This window comes from Rhincodon typus, chromosome 27, assembly GCF_021869965.1.
Source record: "Rhincodon typus isolate 14 chromosome 27, sRhiTyp1.1, whole genome shotgun sequence".
NCBI lineage: Eukaryota > Metazoa > Chordata > Chondrichthyes > Orectolobiformes > Rhincodontidae > Rhincodon > Rhincodon typus.
This window is the reverse complement of record NC_063358.1, coordinates 32148065-32156479: the sequence shown is the minus strand read 5'-3', so window position 1 is coordinate 32156479 and position 8415 is coordinate 32148065. Positions and strand designations below refer to the sequence as shown.

The 8415-nt window shown below is 38.0% G+C and overlaps 1 long non-coding RNA gene across 1 annotated transcript in view; it reads right to left on the bottom strand.

The window, feature by feature from the left end:
* Nucleotides 1-7553, bottom strand: part of LOC125486259 — a 37590-nt gene extending 30037 nt beyond the window's left edge. The window contains exon 1 of the long non-coding RNA XR_007264930.1: nucleotides 7445-7553. This is a non-coding gene — a long non-coding RNA (uncharacterized LOC125486259). The remainder of the gene's footprint in view (nucleotides 1-7444) is intronic.
* Between the last annotated feature and the right edge of the window lie 862 nt (nucleotides 7554-8415).

Here is an 8415-nt window from a genome sequence, read left to right as displayed (position 1 = left end):
GTCAGCCTTCCTGCTCCTCTGATGCTGCTTGGCCTGCTGTGTTCATCCAGCTCTACACCTTGTTATCTCAGCTTCTCCAGCATCTGCAGTTCCTACTATCTCTGCTTCCATGTGCCCTGTGCTGCAGCCTGAAGTCCATCTCCAGCACTTGTGTCTCAAAGTTTCTGTCATATTTCATAAAGACCAGTTGGAGGAGCTTCCAGTCTGAAAGAAAATATTTTAGTCACCAGTTCTAATACTTCCATCATTAACACAGTTTCAGTGTTCATGGAGTTTGCAGGCCCTTTGAAAGGTTTAATTGTATGAATGCAAGATGTCATTGATGATTTAAGAAAAGATGAGAAAATTAAATGCAAATGCTACTGTGGGAACAGCAAAATTATAAAGACCTTTTAAAAATGTTCAAAAAAAAGCTACTGCTTGTAAGACAAGATAAAGATCAATAAGGAGAAGGGAATTCTATCTGTATATAACATACATATTAACCTACATTACATATTAACCTTTTAACTAGCCAGTATTGTCACAGGTTCAGTCAGTTATCTAGTCAATGTTATAAGTCAATATCTGTAAAGCAGCTAGCACTGTATAACACATTTGATTTTCCACAAATAAAAACTTGCGCACGTGCACTTCCCCAAAGCTGTTTATACCTATATACAGCAATTGCTCTACGATTAGGAATCTCTTAATGAGTGTGATATTGTTGGCGGCTGATTACATTGACATTCCTTCTTTCTGTGTACTACCAGGTCACGCCTGACCTGTTGTGATTGAGTGCAGCTAAAGAACCAGGGAGCATAATGATCAGTGAGACTTCAACTGTTACCAATACAACGTTTCTCCCTGTCAGAACCTGCCTTCTAAACTGAAGCCTTGTCTGCATGATTCATCACCTAATTTGAGATACGTGCCCCGTACAAATTGGAGTTTGTGGCTACCAGTGAATCAGCACAGAGCAGCTTTCCTGCAGTCTGATCTTGATGTCATTTGTTTGAATGTTCTTCATTTCTTTTCCAAGCCTTTCACGCTGGGAGCTTCTCATTAGCAAACTCATCATAATAATGGTGCTGAGGGCAAATGAAAATCTCCCAAAACAAATATACATGAGAACTTAGTCTGCAAACAGTGATGAATGAAGTGAACAAGTATGCTTGTGTCCGAATATGTAGCTAGATTTTTCTGGAATAGATCACCAGCCTATCACCTGAACCAGGCATGATTCACAACCTGACTTTGTTGCTCTTATGAACATACAAACCAGGAGCAGCCATAGGCCATTCAGTGCTTCAAGACCATTCTGCCATTCAATAAGATCATGGCTGATCTGATTGCAACCTCAAATCCACATTCCCACCAACCCCCCATAACCTTTCAACCCCTTGCTTAACAAGAATCTGTCTTAAAAGTGCTTCCAGCACGTTTTCACAAAGTAGGTGGCAAAGATTCACTACCTTCTGAGAGAGGGGTTTTTACCTCAGATCTGTTTTAAATGGGTGACCCTTGTTATTTAAGCAGTGACCTCTTGTCTTAACTTTTCCCAGAAGAGGAAATATCATGTCCTGTCTACCTTATCAAGACCCCTCAGGATTTTATATGTTTAAAATCAAATTATTTTAAACTCTCCTGAACCCCAAATGATACAAATTCAGGCTGTCCGGCCTTTCCTCAACCTGCCTACTTTAGGTAATAGTACATGTCCTCTGAACTACCTCTAAAACATTTTCATCCTTAAATAAAGTGACATTACTCCAAACATGGTCTCACTAGTGCCCTGAATAACCAAAGTACAACATTCCTACTTTCATATTCAATTATCTTCATGATAATCTATTAGTTTTCCTAATTACTTGCTGTACCTGCATGCTAACCTTTTGCGATTGATGCACAAGGACACACAGATTGCTATCCATTTCAAAGCTCTGCCATCTCTCACCGTTTAGATCATTTGCTTCTTTCTTTACTCTCTGCTAAAATGAGCAAGTTCACATTTTCCCTCATTATACTCTATTACCCTCATCTTTGTTCATTTATGTAAACTATCAATATCTTTTGAAACCTCCACATATCATCTTTGCAACATACTTTCCTGTCAACCTTGTGTCAGCTGCACATTTGACAACCATACTTTCCAAACCTGCATCTAAATTATTTATTCAAATTATAAACAGTTGAGGTCCTAGTACCAATTCAGCAGTGCACCCCTCATTATGTCTTGCCAAACTGACAAAGATTTTTTATGCTTACTCTCTGCTTCCTTGGAGACAGTCAGTCTTCTATCATATGCCAATATGCTACACACTGCACCATGAGCTTTTATTTTCCACAATAACCTTTTATGCAGCACTTTATCAAATACCTACTGGAAATCCATGTACCTTCCACCAATTCCTGTTTACCACATTCCATGTTATCTCTTCAGCAAACTCCAATAGATTAGTTAAATATGATCTCCCTTTCTCAAAAGCATGTTGACTCTTCCTGATTATTATAGAATTATAGAATAAAACAGTTCAGAAGTGGCCCTTCTGCCCATCAAGTCTGTGCCACCAGAAATATGCTATTATTTACACTAGTCCTACTTTCCTGCACTTGGCCCATAGCATTGAATGTTATGACACTTAAATGTTCATCCAAGTCCTTGTTAAAGGTTGTGAGATTTCCCACCTCAACTACCTTCTCAGGCATTGCATTCCACACCCCCAAATCTTCTGGGTGAAAACATTTTTCCTCAGATCTTCTCTAAATCTCTTGCCTTCCACTTTAAAATTATGCCTTTTTTTTTTTACTAGCCCTTTAACTAAGGGGAATAGCTATTTTCTATAACTTGTCCATGCCACTCATAAAATTATAAAGCTTAATCAGGTACCCCCTCAAATTTCTCTGTATCCTTTCCTTTTTTAATAATTGTGTTACATTCACGATCTTTGAATCTCGTACAAGAATCCCCAAATCAAGGGAGTTTTGGAAAATTTAAGCTAATGCATCAACTATCTCACTAGCCATTTCTTTTAAGAACTTATGGTGAATTTCATCATGGCCTGAGCACTTGTCAGCTCAAATAATTTACTTCTCAGGTAAGAGGCACTTTTCCTGAGATTCTCCTTCTCTTCCATTTCCTGATTTATTTCTGCCTTTGGGATGTTACTTGTATCCTCTATCACAAAGACCATCAAAATATCATCTGCTATTTCCTGATTTTTCATAGCTAATTCTCCAGTCTATAGGATTGTTTTTATTAGACCAACACTCCCACTGTTCGCACTTTTCCTTTTTAAATATTGAAAGCAGTTCTTATCTGTTTTGTACTTCTGATTAGCTTTCACTCATACTCAAATGTTTCCTTCTGTTAATTTTTTGGTCTTTTTTTCCAACTTCTTTCCATTTTGCCCAATCATCATCTTTCCTCTTGTCTTTGCACAACTACATGTTTCTTTCTTTAAGTTGGGTAAAATTTTAAATATTTCTAGGTAACCACAGATGCCCCCTTTGGCTTATCTGTAATAATTATCCTGTTTTTGTCACAGAATAAGCCTTCCATGGCCATCAAATCCTGGAGTAGACTTTTCTTCTATTCACTCACGGGATATGAGTGTTGCTGGCTGGCCAACTAATTGCACATCCCTAGTTGCCCTTCAGATAGTGGTGGTGAGCTGTCTTCTTGAACTGCTGTAGTCCATGTGCTGCTGGTAGATGCACAATGCCATTAGAGAGTGAATTCTTTAACCTAGATCTTCTGGCTCAGAGCAGGGCTACTCACAAGCACCACAAGATCTCCATGAGGATGATGACCAGATGTGCCTTCAGGATTACTGTTGTGCTCCAATTTGGCCCGTTAACTAATTCCAGCCACAAGCAGCATGAAGCATTCAACTGCATTAGGGCTATAAAAGAAATGGGAGTTACCATGATGCTAGTGTGAATCATTTAATGTGATAATACTGGTCTAGACTGTTTAAAGTGGAAACTTCCCTGACCTCCTCAAACGCCCCCTCTCCTTTCCATTCAAACCCACTGAAAATGACTTGCTTGTCCAAGAGGCATAGAGCTCCAGCATTGTCCATTGTTATCCCTCTCCTCAATGACTAACATTCTGTGACACACAGATCCATGTGGAACATTATAGACAGGAAAATCCTGCCCATAATAACAAAATGTGGGGCTTTAGAAATGAAGAAGTGTTCTGACCCGAAACGTCAGCTTTCCTGCTCCTCTGATGCTGCCTGGCCTGCTGTGTTCCTCCAGCTCCACTCTGACGCCAGCATCTGCAGTTCTTGCTATCTCAAAATTCTGCCCATGATGTTTTCACACTGTCATGCTAATGCAGGCACTTATTTTGAACTTTGGCAGAATAAACATGGACTGGTCTTTTAATCTCAGTAATTTACAGAGGATTTCACAGGGCAAAAATATTGTGTTAACCACAGGAACAAGTCTTGGCCTTTACAGCCTGTTCTGCTCTTCAATTAGGTCATGGCTGACTTATGTTGTGATATGGTTAATGATGAAAGTCTTGGCCAAATCACACAACCATTATTCTTTTTAACTTAAGTGACAATCGGCTGTTCTTGCAAACAAACTATTGAAGTGTTTAAACTGCAACAAGTTTGCCATGCATACCTACCTGTTTCCATCAACTCTCCAGAGGCTTTCTGGGGCAATATTGACTTTGTCGGTCGCAGAGTTTATTCTTCTCATAAAGAATTCCAAAACGGTAATGCTGATATAATCTTTAATATTAAATCTTTTATGTTCAAAGGACCGAGCATCATGAAAGACCTCCTGTGATTCCGTTCTATCATCTTTTCCTGAAGATTCTGCTTATAGATGTGCAATCATAATTTATTAAAAAATGCATAAATTGTAACATTTGTGATCAATTAGTCATGAAGAAATCCTAATAGGCTGGTTCGTCATCGGCAATGTTGTGTAGTCTCAACTAATCTAAGCACAAAGAAAAAATTATTCTTTGAAAGAATATGATCTTATCAAAGGAGAAACTATAGTCATAGTAATAGATTGTAACATCCAAACAACTGATTGTTTTTTAACCTAAAGACATAACATACTTTTCATGGTTATATGCAGTAAAATTCTAGGGTTGTAATGTATTAATATTCAAATAATGTTTGCAAAATATTCCATCTGAAAATCTTTATACCCACATCCCACTACAGTATTACCCCTCACCCTGGAGACCAGAGTGAAGTCAGCAACTTCCATCTTCCTCAGGATCAACCTGTTGTTTCCCTGAATCCTCTTTACGTGCAATTCCTATCTTCCCCACCACAGTCTTAATATTTTCCAACATACTATTCCTTTTTCTAAGCGTAATTAGTTCACATTTATCAGGGGAAAGTCCAGAGTAAGTTTAACACAGTTGCCCATCAATATGTTTTGAATTTATCTTTGCCCTATTCAAAAAGCTAACACAAACATTAAAACCATCATGACTTGCAACATTTCTGAAACTCCAACTGCTCACAAAGCTATTGGGAATTTTTAAAGTGAAGCTCTCAGCGAAACTATATTTTCAAAGATGTTCACTTGTGAAATCATTGACTCGCGATTTCCGGGATGACTCTTGGGCAGAAATTATGCTGATCTCACCGATAGCCATTTAATTTGAAATCTCCTATGAATCTCATCTGACAAGGATGGAATGTAAACAGATCTGGAGCTTCGAGGCCTAGTCCCTGTACCATTTGGAAAGCAAGTCACTCTATGATTAATTTAATAGTGTTATAATATTTAAATGTTGCTTTCTAACAGGTCCATGAGTTTCCTTGGAGTTTCCTTAAATGTGGCAGAAGCGACAATCATTGTATTTCAGAGTAATCTATTGTGTATGGAATGCTTTGAGATGTAATACTATACATTATAAATGCTCATTTTTCTTTATGTCTTTCTCACATAGCACAGTGGAGATCATTGCTGCCTTGCTACGATGAAACCTATTTAGAATGCAAATACAATACTCCACTAATGTGCCTCCCGATTCCAGCTCAGACTCAGATCAATAAAGACACAATATATGTTAGACTGTTATCCTGGGAGCTTGTAACACAGTTATTGCTACCTATCAGAAGGTATTCCGTTATGTAACTCATAACTACATTTTGAAAAATCATTTTTGTAGAGAACAAATGATCGTTTCAGGTTGACTGGTTATTGGAATAAACACATGATTGATATTGTTTTCCTTCCTTCCTTCCTGCTGTATCAGTATCAATGACAATGATGGAACAGTAAGCCATTGCAGAAAAGAAATACTACCGAACAAGGCAGTTAATTTTACTATTTTCACAAACCTTTGATTTATTGCAAGGGCAAAAAAAACCAGTCTTCACTGACGTGCAAACATGACACTTGATATCAATGCTATCTTGTCAAGAATTAAATCGTAAAGAACACTCAGGGGCCTTTTTTGAACTTGAATTATTGAGGGACAAGTGCACGATTTACAAAACAAATAGGCAGGAATGTTCTTAATTCTTTGGTGTGGCCAAAGCAGCAGGCACTGTTGTACTATAGTTAGTAACTCCTTGGGATTTTCTGTTCATAAACACTCACCTTGTGGGTGGATTCTTAGTCTCCAATAGCAGGAGAATTGCTGTTTTGTCATTTACAGTTGACCTGTATATTACCATCAGCCACAAAACACTAAAGTAAACAGATGTAGAACTGTTCTGATTTTTACTTTGGCTCATTAGAATGGCTCAGGCTGTAAGAAAATGGAATGTTGGATTACTGGAGCACCAGGAACATTTTAGATTCTTCCATATTAAAAGAGAGATCCACAATTGCATGACTTTCCCAAGCTTTCTTGCACACAGGCAGGCAGACCTTGTGCATATGCCGAGAATAGTTTGCAAAATTGGTCAAAGATAACTGTTTATGATGGAAAATTCATACCGAATGTGGAAACATTCCTGTAATCAATTTTTGTGAATGCAACGTGTGATGTTGAAATGGAAGGTTGGATTAATCTTGCTTCTCATGTGAATAAAGCCCAGGATGTAAATCTAGAAACTACTCATGAAGCAATCAAAATTACGCTGGAAAACACATCAGTGTCCTTTGGACATGGCTATGGTTTTGTACTGAAATGGAAACACTTCAAACTTTAGTAGCACTGCTCTGGATTGACTACAAGCCTTGTCAATATCATTTGATAGTGCTTCAGCCAGTAACAGAAACCATTCCAGTAATATACATTCTGCATGAAAGCTAAAAGCTGGGAACAGAAAAATGACACATGAGCTGTCGAGACTCAGACTTAAAGTCTAGTTCAGGCCAGCCAAAATGATCATGTCAATAAGGACCAACTGTTCAACTAAGCAGTTTCCTTAAGAGTTAAGTAACATTTCTACTTATCTTCTGAAGTGGGATACAGAAAATGATCTTTCTTAATCCATGCAAATGCAATAAAAAATATAATTACCTCTGTTAAGAATGTACTTAGCAATTTGTTTACATGGCACACAGAAGGAATATTCCCCATGATGAACAAGTGTTGAGAATACAATCAATTTGCCACGAGAAAGTGAACAGTTGCCATTTCTATACAGAACAGTAGAGGGAGCTCTTACCCCAACTATTGGTCATGCTGTTTTCTTCCGGATCAAGGTCATTCGCCCTGTGATATTTTTTAGTGTGCTTATTTCTTGGATACATTTACTACCTCTTAAACCAGCTCATTTTGTGTTGTTATTGTCACCAGTAGAAAGGAGTTGGAGTGGTATTTTCTCAGTCAAGAACTGATGCACCTTGTAGCATTTGCCAACTCTACCAGCATGTAGTACAGGGTCAGGATTGTTTCAGGTGCTGCCAATCCTCCTTTGTTTTGGGACTACCTAATGATTAGTTGTGAAGGATACACCACTGTACAGCATCTACAAACAGGCTCTGTCCTTAGATAATAAGTATGTTTAATGCATGACAGTAATAAGTGCAGCTACATTTAATCAGGCATAATTAGTAGGAATTTAGGGAGATGGTACACAGACATCTACTCCCTCCAAAATCTAGAGTAGAACTCCTTGTTGTTGGCACGCAGACTGTTTGTGACATTAATGGAATTGGTGGAGTTAATGTAACATCAACATTAACCCCTTCATAACCATTATCCAATATAACAGTTGGTTTATAGGAAACAAAATAAATTGAAATTTGGTAATACAAAACTTGATCATTGCTGTAACAAAACACATGTTTTACAAAAGCTCTTGGGCAGCTATGGACAATCAGCATCTAACTGCTGGTAATGTCTCTACCAATCAGAGTCCATTTACCAATCAACCAACACTCTCCTCTCTCATACAGTAAAAAAGTTACTCCCTTTCACATGTATATTCTTGTGAATGTCCTGATGAATGCAAGACAAAAAGCTTCAACGAGATGTTTCTTTCCTTT